Here is a 12,775-nt window from a genome sequence, read left to right on the forward strand (position 1 = left end):
TTTTTCTTCCTCTCACATTGGGTAAGGCAACACGAGAAGAATTACTGAACACAATTTCCCCCTCAACATAGGAAGGGCTACACACCTCGGTATAATTGAATTATTTTTGGTCAGCAGGTAATTCATACTTACTAGTTAAAGTAAAGAGCAGGTAATAAGCATAACAAAAATTCAGACTTATGCAAGTACACTGAATATTTCTGTTCAAGACTATGGAAGCTCAATAGCATAGGTAAGGACAAGTTTGGATTTTCTCCCTTCATTTTAAATGTCAGGTTATTTATATCTGAGAATTAGATTAGTCTTTAAGATTCTGTATATAAGTATCATATTTGGTTAACTGTCTTTGATTTGTATTGTATCCAAGGAAAAGATGAACGTTAATATACTGAGATAAATTTATTTCTTGGTTACCATGCCATGAAAGCTCCACTGTAGATGATGAAAAGCTATTTCTATATTCATATGATAAAACAGATTCTATACTGAATAGAGCATATAGCGTGCTATTATATGTAGTCTTCCAATGTGTAACACATGTCCTTTCCACACAAAAGCAGTTCAGTCTTAATGAACAAAATTGGAAAGACTTGTTTAGAATTATAGTTTAGAAAGCAATTTAGTATCTGTATTGCATAATGAGATGGCTCTGTAGGAGACACAACTTTCATGACTCTTATCATGTTTCTTAATACATGGTGATTAACTGAGCTAACAGCAGATATAAAACTGATGTGGATGATTCATTCAACTTGTAGTTAGAGGTTTTTCCAAAATATGCTGGAACTATCGATATATTTCAGTAGAAAGTCCTTTGTGATTGGGGGCTTTGTTCAAGGGCACAGGCTGACTGTTCAACCTCAGCAACAGACACATCCTCATCCAGCTGCTTCCTTTCTTCAAAATTCAGTTTGTGTGAAGGAGTTTCAGCATGATATCTAATTATCTCCAGGGGTTCCTACGAAGTGGTGAGGAACACAACAGAGTAAAAAAGAATCATATTCTATAGAAATATCAACAACATTTGTGAGTTGCTTTCCCTGAACATTGTACAGAATGAGCACAATTCATCTAAACCCCCATTCATTATGCCAGATTTTAAGACAAATGCTGGTATGTTTCTCTTAGTCTGCTTGCTTGTCTCAGTTATCTCCAATGACCTAAGTTAAACAAAAACAGTCAGTAGGATCTGGGCACCTAAATCCCTTTAGTTGTTCTGACAATGCCTTTCCAAGTAAGCAAAGCTAGTTCCTGTGTAGAAAAAAAATAAAACATCAAGCCTCATCCTAGAAGATGCAAGGATATCCCTTCAAGTACTGAAGTTGGTGAAACGTTAGTGAGTGCTAAAACAATGACCCGAAGAGGGATTTTAGTGATCAGATACACACTTTTCTATATCTTAATACTATTCTGTTCTTCTGATTAGATATGATTATTTTTAAAGATATACAACAAGGAGTAATGGAGCTCTTCAAACCTTAGTAAAAACAAAAAGACACTGTACAAAGAGTAATATAATTATGGGAATTATGACTGCAACATTTTTGCTGAGAAGATGATAAGAATCAAGCAGATAAAGACCACCCAAATCTATGAGAAAATCCTATGTGTATATTTAAAAATCAGTTTCTCACTTTTTTATGGTATAAGCTCAGTGATGCAAAAAGTTTCTAAGGAAAGGTTATGTACTATTTAAGAAAGGGTTCCTCAACACATTGTCTGAAAAAAAAATGAAGTGTGCAAGAAAAGCAGTAAGAAAAAACAGTACTAGTTTTCTACAGTGTACTTTCTAAGGGAGGCTGTGAGAATGCTATCACCCTTTGCCAGAATGACTGCAATGATTTATTAGCCCTCTGAGACCTGAGTCACCTGATCCTCCTCTGCCATGACAGATGTCTTCCAATCACCCCAAACAACAGATAGAGGAGGCTTGTAAAAACCAAGCTTTTTTCCAGCTTTGTTCAATTTATAAGGAAGAACATTTTAACTTTCTTCCTTGCCGGCTTACTGGTTTTGTCATGTGGTCACTGGGGCTTTTCTCATATCAGAAATATTAGTTGATGCTGAGCACTAGTTGATATCAGAGACATCGACAATGGTACTTAAGAAGCAGTGCATGGATTGCTCTGTGCTGTTGGTGCAACAGCTCCTAATTCTCTCTTCTTCTGAAGAAGGCAGTAAACAGTTACTTGTGGAGAAAGCACTGCAGAAAAAGCCCTCTTCTCTTTTCTACCCTTTCCCACCGCTGCATTTGCCATCACCTCTTATCCCTTCCCATGGGTGCTGCTGCCCATGAGGTCAAGGGAATTTGCATTATAAGGTCAAGGGGATTTGCATTATACTCTCTAGTGCTCCTAGATTCCACATACCAGAGTTATTAATACACTACATTTGGGCATTCTGGCTCAGTGGAGCTTATCCTTGAAGCAGTCCACAGAATGTGTAACAGTCATCCCACTCTGCCAGGGCAGAAGCCTTTTCTCGTGTTCGTGGATAGTGAACTAAATAGCCAGGGCTCAGTTTGTAGCTATTCTGTTCATTAATTTAAAAATGTAAGACTCATCATCATAGCAGATTACCCCATGCTACAATACATTAGTCCATTTTATATTGATTTAACTCCACTGATTTAATAAAGCAGATAGTAACAAATTGCATCTAAGATGTATTAAAATATATAAAATAAGTTCATGACATAAAATTCTCTAATGTTCTCCACGTGCTGCTCCTACAGTGCAGGTCCTAGTTGTTTGCCTTCATCTGGGCTCATAGCATTACCCACGTGAATTAAAAATGCTTTAAGCTATCCCTGTTACCAAACAGTAGCACCATTCAGTGCAGCGTGAATGCCGAAAACTGCTTAAAAAAAGAAACAGAACTGTGCTGGATGGAAGGCCAGTGTGTCATGAAAAACACCAGTGAGATGATGAGATTAAGAAGAACTGAAGAAGTAACATTAGCTGCTGTGAACTTGATGAAGCTACTGAGATGCCTTCTGAGAGATGCAACGTGCAACATGACAGCAGCAAGCCTGCTGGGGAGCCTCAAATTTAATCTAATTTTTTCAAGGAGTATTACACAGACAGGAAGCCTATTATGTATACACATGCTCATTTTCGTCTACACACAGTAACACGTATACGTTACACAACCTGTCTTGTCATACAACTGTTTTAAACTACTTGGTAACCCTTGCAAAAGGAACCGATTTACCAGTGAAAAGCAGAACCTTTGTTAAAAGCAAATGTATTAAAAATATCAGTAAGAAAGGAGAAACATGCATTTACAGTTGCTGCCTAGAAAGTTGTGTTACACTAGACATAACAAATAAAAAAAAAAAAAAAGACCAACCATTTTTTTCAGTTCTAACAAAGGAATAAATTCACATAGAAAAACTAGCTGAAAACCAGCTCTTACTAATGATCTGAGAGAGGGTGAGAACAAAGGAATTTAAACACAACTAATTAGAAACATTATAATATCATCCTAAGTTGTCAGGAAGTAATCAATAAAAGAGCAGGCAAGAGGACCAGAGAGAGATATGCTTTGATAGGGAGCAGAAAGAACCTGAAAAACAAGTCCCAGAGAATCTCCTCAACAAATGTTGAGGAATACAATCTCTGCTGTTAAAGGGAGGTAAAGTCCATGTGTTTCCACTGGGGGATTTTTGTGTATTACCAATAAATTAGATTTTGGGTAATAATTATGAGAGTGACTAACCTTTTTTCTTTACACAGTAGAGATACATATTTAAATAAAGAAAAAAAAGAGATACTGTACAAATGGCCCGAAGAACAGACTCAGGTCTGCATGTAAAATAACCAAAATTTGTGTAGAAGCAGTGGGATCATTCATTCGTGAGAACACAGACCGACCCCTTAAATGTTTAACAAATTATTCTTAAAAGAAAATCCCTTACAAAGTCAGGATCACAATTTTCTCTTGGTGCACTTCTGTTAACCAGGCAAGAGAGGAGGGGCGAGCCCTAGCAGAAGAGGTTAGTATAGAAGTACTGCCAGAAAAATTGTATATTTACCATCATGTCTTCATCAGTTTGAAGACAAAGGGTGAATTGCCCTATTGGTATACTGCTAGTACATTTAGGTCCACACTAAAGAGTATAATGTGCTGTCATTGTAATATACTGTCTGTGTATTATAATAGTATTCTTATTACGGCAATGAACTCATACCACATGCTTGATCCTAGATATCTTTTTTTTTTTTTTGAAAACAAGGCAAGCAGATTTATTTTTCAGAGAAATAAAAGTTCTGTGACGTGGCTGAAAACGTTAAGCATGTTGTCACTAACAGAGCCCCTTTTAAAACTAGCATTTTTGCCTGCAGTTTTGAACAATGAAACCAAAATACAAAATAAACACTATCCAAATGAAAACCACTAAGAATATATGTCATAACATCACCTCTACATTAACATATCTGAAAAAACAAACCTGGTGGTTTGTTCCCCGAGAACAGTGGGAAAATTTTGGACAACTTGGATCTAACTCTGATCCTCAGATTCCTCTGCTGAATTTCTGGTGATCATACAACACCACACTACTGGACTGTCTCAAAAAGTACACAGTACTCAGTGAGCCTCAACAGAATAATGTAACATAAATTGTTGCTATACTTTGTGGAATAAACAGGAAAACACAGACAGAAAACTTGGTTTGATTCTGAAACATAAGCATGAAACATGATGCTCCGAGTTGCACAGAGGACAACAGTGAAAGATGTAAGCAGAGTGGATGAACCACATCTATGGTATCAACAACCAGTCCTGAGCACCCCTTATTAGTATTGCTCCTGCATTTTCAAGATGGAAAAATTTGGGTTTAGTTCTCCATTTCTGAAGATGAAAAATTCTTCAAAGAGTGGACTGGAAACATTTTTTTAACTTGAACATGACAAAAATAAAGCATGACACAAGCTGGAGACTTTCTAAACAAGACTCCACCCTTCCATCCGAAAGAACGAACAAAATCTAAGATAATTACAACAAAATTGTTTTTAGTCTATTCTAAGAAGATTCTTCCAGATTCTTCCCATAATTTTTCCAAAAATTGTTGCTTTTAACTAGAGCTAAGAATGTCTGAAATAATTAAGCTACCACCACTCCACAGATGCTAACTTGCTTGCAAATACTCAACAGAAAAAGACACAGACATGGTTCAAATAAGGCATTCCAAATGTCATTAAGTTTACACATAATTTTTATACAGCAAGCAAACAATTCTAAAAAAATCCAAGTTTTTCCAAACTTGTTTACCTTATGCATTGTAGATTTTTGACAGATTTCACACCAGGTTATTGTAATGAATAAACTAGTAACAATTGTTCATTCTTATTTCAGTGTTGCAAAACCAGATTTTACAGTTGATAACTTCTGATGTAGAGTTTTTATTTATCCTTCTTTTGTTATCACTTTGTTGTCAAAATAATTATACAGTATTATTATACAATTATACTTTCTAAATATTTTTCTGCTTGTACACACAGGTGAGTTACTAAGACTTTGGATGTTGCTTTAAGTCCAAACCAGGTGATAGGACCATTCCTGAGTCTCTGCCTACAGATGACCATCTGTGCCAGAGCTTAATCCCAATCCAAGTGTCATGGTTTGGGCCAGACTGGCCACTGAAATGAACAACAGATGCTCTCTGACCTCTCCCCTTCCTCCGGAAGAGGAGGAAGAGATAGAGACTTATAAATTTAGAAAAAAACTAAAGTACTTTAATGAAAATATTAATAAATTAATAAAAAAGAAAATAATGAAATATATACAATATATACAAAACCATAACGAGCTCCCAGGATGAAAATCATGTCACTGACAGGCATGGGGAAAGGCCCAGACTGGACTCAGCGACAAATAGGAGTTCAATTCCAGATCTGGATTCAGGAATGCAGGGATCGGGATCAAAGACAAACAAACTGACAGAGTGCTCCTCAGACGCCGGCCATTGAAAGAAGAGGGCTGACCCTTTGATCCCTCAGCTTTTATACTGAGCATGAGGCAGATGGGATGGAATACCCCGTTGGTCAGTTTTGGGTCACCTGTCCTGTCCGCTCCGCCCCACAGGTGGGACCTCACTGTGCTTTTCCGCTTCCGACCCTCCAACGGGGCAAATAACAAAGTTGGTTGGCCTTGGGGGTTACAGCAATGAATATAAGCAAGAGCCTCTCCGCATACCATCCCTTGGCATCAGCTATAAACAATTGGCCTTATCACTCTGAGAGCGAACAGTGTCTGCACAATATGCTGTTAATTTCAGAGAGTTCAGTTAGAAGAGGCTTAGCTAAAAAGCAAAATTACTGAACAGAAAATCAGTTCTATTTTACCTCAAACCAGGACACCAAGTTACTTACTATAGAGGAGCTCTGAGTCCAGTCATGTCTGGTAAATCTATGTGTAGTGCCAGATTTTGACTGCTGGACAGTATTACAACCTGAGAAGTGTACAGAGACCACAGAATGGAAGGCTGTGTTCGCACTGCTTAAAAAGAGTGGCAAATGACTTACCTTGGAGAGTCCTCAGTAAAGAACTCTTCTTTAAGTAAAAACAGAGAACTTAGGAACAGTGAATACCTATCACATTGTGAGCCTAACAGCTGCATATCATTTTGTTATTATCAACTCTTAAATGTATAAAGATCTTTACTGCTTGTTTTGTTGTTTCAGCTCACAAATTTTACTGCCTTTTCTTCATGACTACATTTAACTGTATCAGTTATAAACATTTTAATTATTATAATTTAAGCACTTACCTTTCCTTTAAACTACTTGCTTGTTAAATCTTCCATATATATATTTTTTTTGTTTTGTTTGTTTGTTTCTTTAATCTGGAAGCATTAGAAGTCAGAACACAGCCCCTTTCTGCATTTGAAATATAACCACACACCGCATGCCTATTATGCCATAATATTTGACAGAGTTAACTTGCTGTTCAGCTCTTGTTGCTTTTTATTCTGGTTATTTGGAGTTGCAGAATGTTAATAGATCTGTTAACATAGGTTGTCTTCTCAAAATGTTGACCATAAACCATCTCTTATTTAATTAAGGAAGAAAGTGGTGCTGACATACACCTGACCTTCAGCAGATGAAAGAGACTTTTGTTTAGTTGGGTCCTAGCTACAGAATATCAAAATCCAAACCTGAAAGTGTGAAACTGCAGAGAGGCCAAAGGTTTAAAACCATTTCTGTACAAGTGAAAGCCTTTAGTCCAACCCACAATATTTTTCATCTTAATAGTGATCAAACTTGCAGCGAAAAAGGCAAACCGCATCCTCCACTGAATCAGTGAGAGCATAGCCAGCAGCCTGAGGGTGCAATCCTTCCTGTCTATTTTGTGCTTTTCAGACTGCATCTCAAGTCCTGTGCTCAGTTTTGGGCTCCCCATTACAAGTAAGATATTGACATACAGGAACGAGTTCAGCAGGGGTCCACCAAGCTGGTAAGGGAGTTGGCATGCATGATGTAAGAGGAAAGGCTGATAATTGGGGTTTTTTTCAGCCTTAAGAAGAGAACACTCAGAGGAGACCTTATTGCTGTCTGCAACTACCTGATCTGAGTGTACAGAGAAGATAGAGCCAGACACTTCTCAGAGGTGCACAGATCGGATGAGAGGCAAAGGACACAACTTGGAACATGGGGAATTCTGGTTAGATATTAGGAAAAACTTTTTTCCTGCATGGATGATCAAAGACTGGAAGACATCACCCAGAGAGGTTGTGGACCCCTTGTCCTTGAAGGTATTTGAAAGTCAACTGGACGCTGCCTTGACCTACCTGGTCTAGACCTGCTTTGAGCAGGCTTATGGCCTAGACAGCCTCTAGAAGTCCCTTCCAACCTTAACTATGCTGTGATTCTAACTACAAGCAGAGTTCAGATGATTCCTCAGTTCAGCTGGTATTTTCAGACTGAAAAGTGAACAGAAATTACTCTACCATTCTGGAAGGAGACACACACCAGACAGTCCATAGAATCCTTTGCATGTAAAAATACATATCATTTTCAACGTATACTGCCAACTAGAAAAGCACTGTTTAAGTTGAATGTCTGAATTGCCTTTTCTAAAAATATCAGACCATGGAGGAAAGCAACACATATAATTTCAAATTTTCTGAAATGTTCTTTGGCATTGTAAACAGAATTACAGAGCCAGAGCCAGAAAAACTAGTAGACAATGCTCTACTTCAAAGCTACTAGTTCGTCCAACCAAAAGCAGATTAAAAGCTTCAAAATTTAGAGCAGACATTAGGCACTGGCAAAAGTTCTTTGAAAGCATAAAGCAAGAATTGCTGAAATCCCACTTCTTATCCTTAAAATAAAAATGAGGTCTTCTCTACAATATCCGGGTACTGTTTCATAGGCTTGGGAGCACCCAGAAAATGACACTTCCCTTGCAATGAGCTACAAAAGCATTGAATGGTGGATGTTTTCATATTATAATTCTATTAGAATATGCAAAAATCTTTAAGGAAAGAAAAATCAAACAGATTCCACAAAACTAGTACAAAATGGAATACAGAGTTATAACGAAAGCTCCTTTGTCTGATCCCTACAATTGTGTTTTATGAAGCCAGCTTTCAGAATTAAAGTTTTTGGGCCTTTGCATCAGAAGATATTTCTCAAATCCTTGAAAAAACTGAGCTTTGTCTAGTTTCTCAGTACTGTATAAAATGGGAGACATTTACTCTGATCTGGTAACAAGTCCATTCACTGCCTATAAACATCTGCAGAAAGCATAGGAAATTATATAAATCTTTTGAAGATCACAGCTTAGCAAGAGGAAACAAAATATGTCTGTCCCTATTTGCATTTTCTTTTGTTCTTTGGCTAATAAAGTCTAGGTGATAGGATAAGTTTCACACAGTGAAACCATCTGTTCATAGGAATTAAATAAATATTAGCAGTTAACGAATACCTCCATCTTCAGTTAGGACTTCTATCTAGCTCCCTCTGATCACCTGGAAACTTCAAAAGCTTTTAATGAAATGCGCAGTAATACTTCCTAAAACCCCAAACAAGCTGATGCTTAAAGTGGCTGATGAAGCAAAGTTAGAAAACGCTCATAGAAAAGAAGTTGTACGTGTCTGGATATATCCCAGATTCTCCACTTGAGTAAATTAGATTAGGATTATTCCCATAATTCATTTCACTGCAACACTGCATGGAAACGTAGATGATCTTTTCAGAACAGTTTGGAAAACAGAATTAGGTTCAAAAAGAAAGATGATACTATCGTTCAGAGCTGCCTCTGAATGATAATAGGGAAAATGTACAGTATGTGCAATGTTACATCTTCCTTCCGGCCAACTCAAATAAACCTTGGGTTCCTATGATCTGCAGTAACTAAAACTATAAAAAAGTTTCAATGTATCCCTATATTCTCACATTTCTGTGTGGCGATATGGCATCCACAGGTGACAAGTTCTTCAGCACGCCCAGATAATAATCACTATGTCAAAATAAAAAGATGCTAAGGTCAACTACATTATCAGTTGTACAAAGGTCACAATGGAGTCCCAAAGCACGTTTATGTCATGAAAACCCTGACAAGGTTTAACTAGAACATCCTCTCTCACCAGATCACACGTTACTCCCTTAAATGCTAGCAAACGACTCCCCAAGCAATTCTCAGTACTGGCAGCGCCTCCACCTGAAATAGATTTAACTTCTGCTTAACCTCTACCATTACAATTCAAAGCAAGGACGTTACATGAGCCAGATCCTAAGAAGGGAGCAGAACTGTAAGCTGCCAAATGCTAATGTATTTCCCAATTAGCTGCAGTCAGTGCTGAGAGTGGGCGATGTATCAGCACACTATGAAAAGCTATGAGCCAGAGCCAATGGGATGAATGTACAATATCTTATGATTCGGAAGTGGTGACCTGAATATCTTTAAAAGAAGCGTGGGACAGAGTGTGTTGTTATCCCCTGAATATTTAGACTACGGGTACAGTCTCAGGCAACAGCCAAATGGTGGATAAATAATCTCTAAGAGCTCTGCCAGTGTATCCAGGCCATTTTGGAACAGACGTGAATGAAATGCAGACATTATTCTTCACCTTTTCCAGGAACAATCATTAAAATTTAGCTCCCTACATTGAGAAAGAGAAGCTTTTTCCAGCCCGTTATAAACTAAGCAATCTATAATTCAGCACAGTTTTAATGGCTAGAATAATTAACAGGAATCTTCTGCTCTTCTAAGACTGTCATGAAGGAGAACTGAAACAAGTTTTTTTGTTTTGTTTCAGTTTTGGGGTTTTGTTTCTGTGGTTTGGTTTTTTTTTTTTTTTTTTTTTTTAAACCTTCCTCTGCAGTTGATGAGCCTCAAGTATCTGCCAGCTTATACAGCGAATGCTGCTTCCATGTTTTTTATCCTTAGCAATCCACCAGGCTTTTAGGTAATGAGTACAGAGTACTCAATAGCTGTGGCAATAACAACAAACAAAAATGCTTAAGTGACAATTTGATAACAACTTTTGGTCTGCATGAAGCTTTTGAAATTAATGGAGTTCCACTAGTTTCTGCAAGACATTGAGACAGACCTTCTTAGACTTATTTTTAGTTTACACTTAACTTGTTCTACGTTATTAAAAAATAATGAGTACAGCTAAATAGACGAATGGTAGAAACGTGACTGTTTTGAAATCAAAATCACAGACAGGATTATGCATTCCATTACTCTTCAAACTTCCCTACGTATGTCATACATTTAAGATGGGTCACCATGCCTCCTATGCTCTTAGGTTGAATTTAACAGCTTTCCTTTTGTACATAATCCTCCTGCTCCCCAGTCCTTGGGGTTTTGTGGGTGTGGGTTGGTTTTTTTTTTTGTGTGTGTTTGGTTGTTTTTTTTGGTTTTGTTTTAAACATAAATTTGCCTTCAATTTGTCAATATATTCTAGGCAATGCTTATTTTCCAGCTCCCAGCATGACTACAGGAACGCTGATGGTAAGGCAGCTTTTTTAGTTTGATACGCGACTTTAAAAGTTGTCTGTCTCAAGATGCTGAATAAAATAAAATCTTAATACTCATTCCTACATTATACAGTAAAGCCCTCACCACTTCTAGTTACATTGATTTGTTTCTTGCTTTCTAAAAACCTATAAATCCAGCCTTGTACACATCAAATTTATCTTTTTCTTATGTTACAACGCAGGATCGAAATCTATTTCATGCCATGTGTCCTTCAAGATTATATATTTTTAATAACGTTAACAAAAAGAAGACTGATCTGTAGAGTATGGTTTAGCCTTACCTATGGCTAGCCTATGTTTTAGCCTACCCTATGGCTATTTTGATACTCTATGTATTCATCTTCCCTCTTAACAGCAGTCCATTTATTTAGTGATAAATACTAATTAATAAAAATTAATTAGTGGTAAAAATTAAATTAATTTAGTGTAAAATATTAATTTTACAGGTGTATAGCTGCCTACATTATTTCTTTTTACCTTTTTGGAGTATTATCAGTATTACAATTTTCCCCAATTTTTTGGGGGGTGTTTTCCTACATTCCTAGTTTCTCAAACATCACTGTTAATGGCGGAGTGAGTTACTTCAACTAAATTACTCTGTACACTGAAATCTGCACAATCTGGATTGAATTTCCCAATGGTTTTTCAACATTTATTTACTTAATCTTTATCAGGAGCTATTAGCAGTTTTCCAAGTTCCTCAGTCATATAATATGGAAGACATACTTATTCCCCTGACTTTTGCCTTCGGGAACAGTGCTACATTGGTTAATACATGCACATGATTCCTAGTGACAGAAATTAAGTTCAGCTGCATTATGCAAGAATGTGATCCAACTTTAATTTCTATCTCTAAAAAGACACTCAGAGTAATGAGGCATGGCTACATGGCTTTTTCAGTCATCTTACACGAGAAACTTCCCATGAGAGCAAAACTAGAAAGAACTCCTTGAGACTGAGAATATTTAAAGATAATTATAAAGTCTTTGTGTGAACCACACGTTCCAACCCAAATGCCAGGAGCAATCCCCTTTATGTGGATGTTTAAGAGGGCATGATCTGCCCCAAACATTTTTAGGTTATGCAAGATGTTGAATTTTCATTTTAGGTTTTTTGAGGTGAAATTTCTGCTCTCGCTTTCTGTGCATTTGCACTAAAATATTAAAGAAGAATTGAGAAAAAGGTTAGAGCAAACTGCACTTAACAGTTGGCTGAGGTAAGTCTCAAGGAGAGGACTGAGACACAAATGACTGATTTCTGATCTAACTTCTCAGAAGTTCATAGACACCATAAAATATACACGTTCAACGGTCTTATCGCTGTTGTGGCACAGAATCTGTACATCAAATAAAGAAAACAGACTAGCACATGCATTGGGTGTTGTAGGCATAGATAAACATCACTGACAACCAGTTATAATGGCTCAAGTGTGTCAAAAGTTCCTGAGCCTCTTCATAATAAAATATTACACACACAGTGTGTAATGACTGGCAAAATGTATCTACATGAAATAAATGAATATTAAACAAGCAAAATGCTGAGAGCTGCCAACAGAACTGTATGGGTTAATAGGTGGTTTTTAGAAAGCCTTTTCAGACAAAGCCTCCAAGGTTATTGTGTTATCTCATGAATCAGTTGGTAAAATGTTTTGCCAATGAATGTAAGGAAGTTTAAAGCTGTTGGCTTTTGCCTACCGTACCAAGATCAGTCTTAAGATCTGTTGGCAGACTTAACTTTCTTGATCCTTTAACTGAAACAACAGAAAAAGGAGAAAGGCAGTTGTT

General features: G+C 37.1%; 1 protein-coding gene across 2 annotated transcripts in view; it reads right to left on the minus strand.

Annotated features, from left to right (window-relative positions):
• The window catches only part of STXBP5L (syntaxin binding protein 5L), a gene marked incomplete at both ends in the record, with an annotated part of 209,544 nt that overhangs the window by 24,164 nt on the left and 172,605 nt on the right, over positions 1 to 12,775 (minus strand). The gene's annotated exons all lie outside the window — the stretch shown is intronic.

This window comes from Vanellus vanellus (assembly GCF_965231255.1).
Source record: "Vanellus vanellus genome assembly, chromosome: 1".
NCBI classification, from domain to species: domain Eukaryota; kingdom Metazoa; phylum Chordata; class Aves; order Charadriiformes; family Charadriidae; genus Vanellus; species Vanellus vanellus.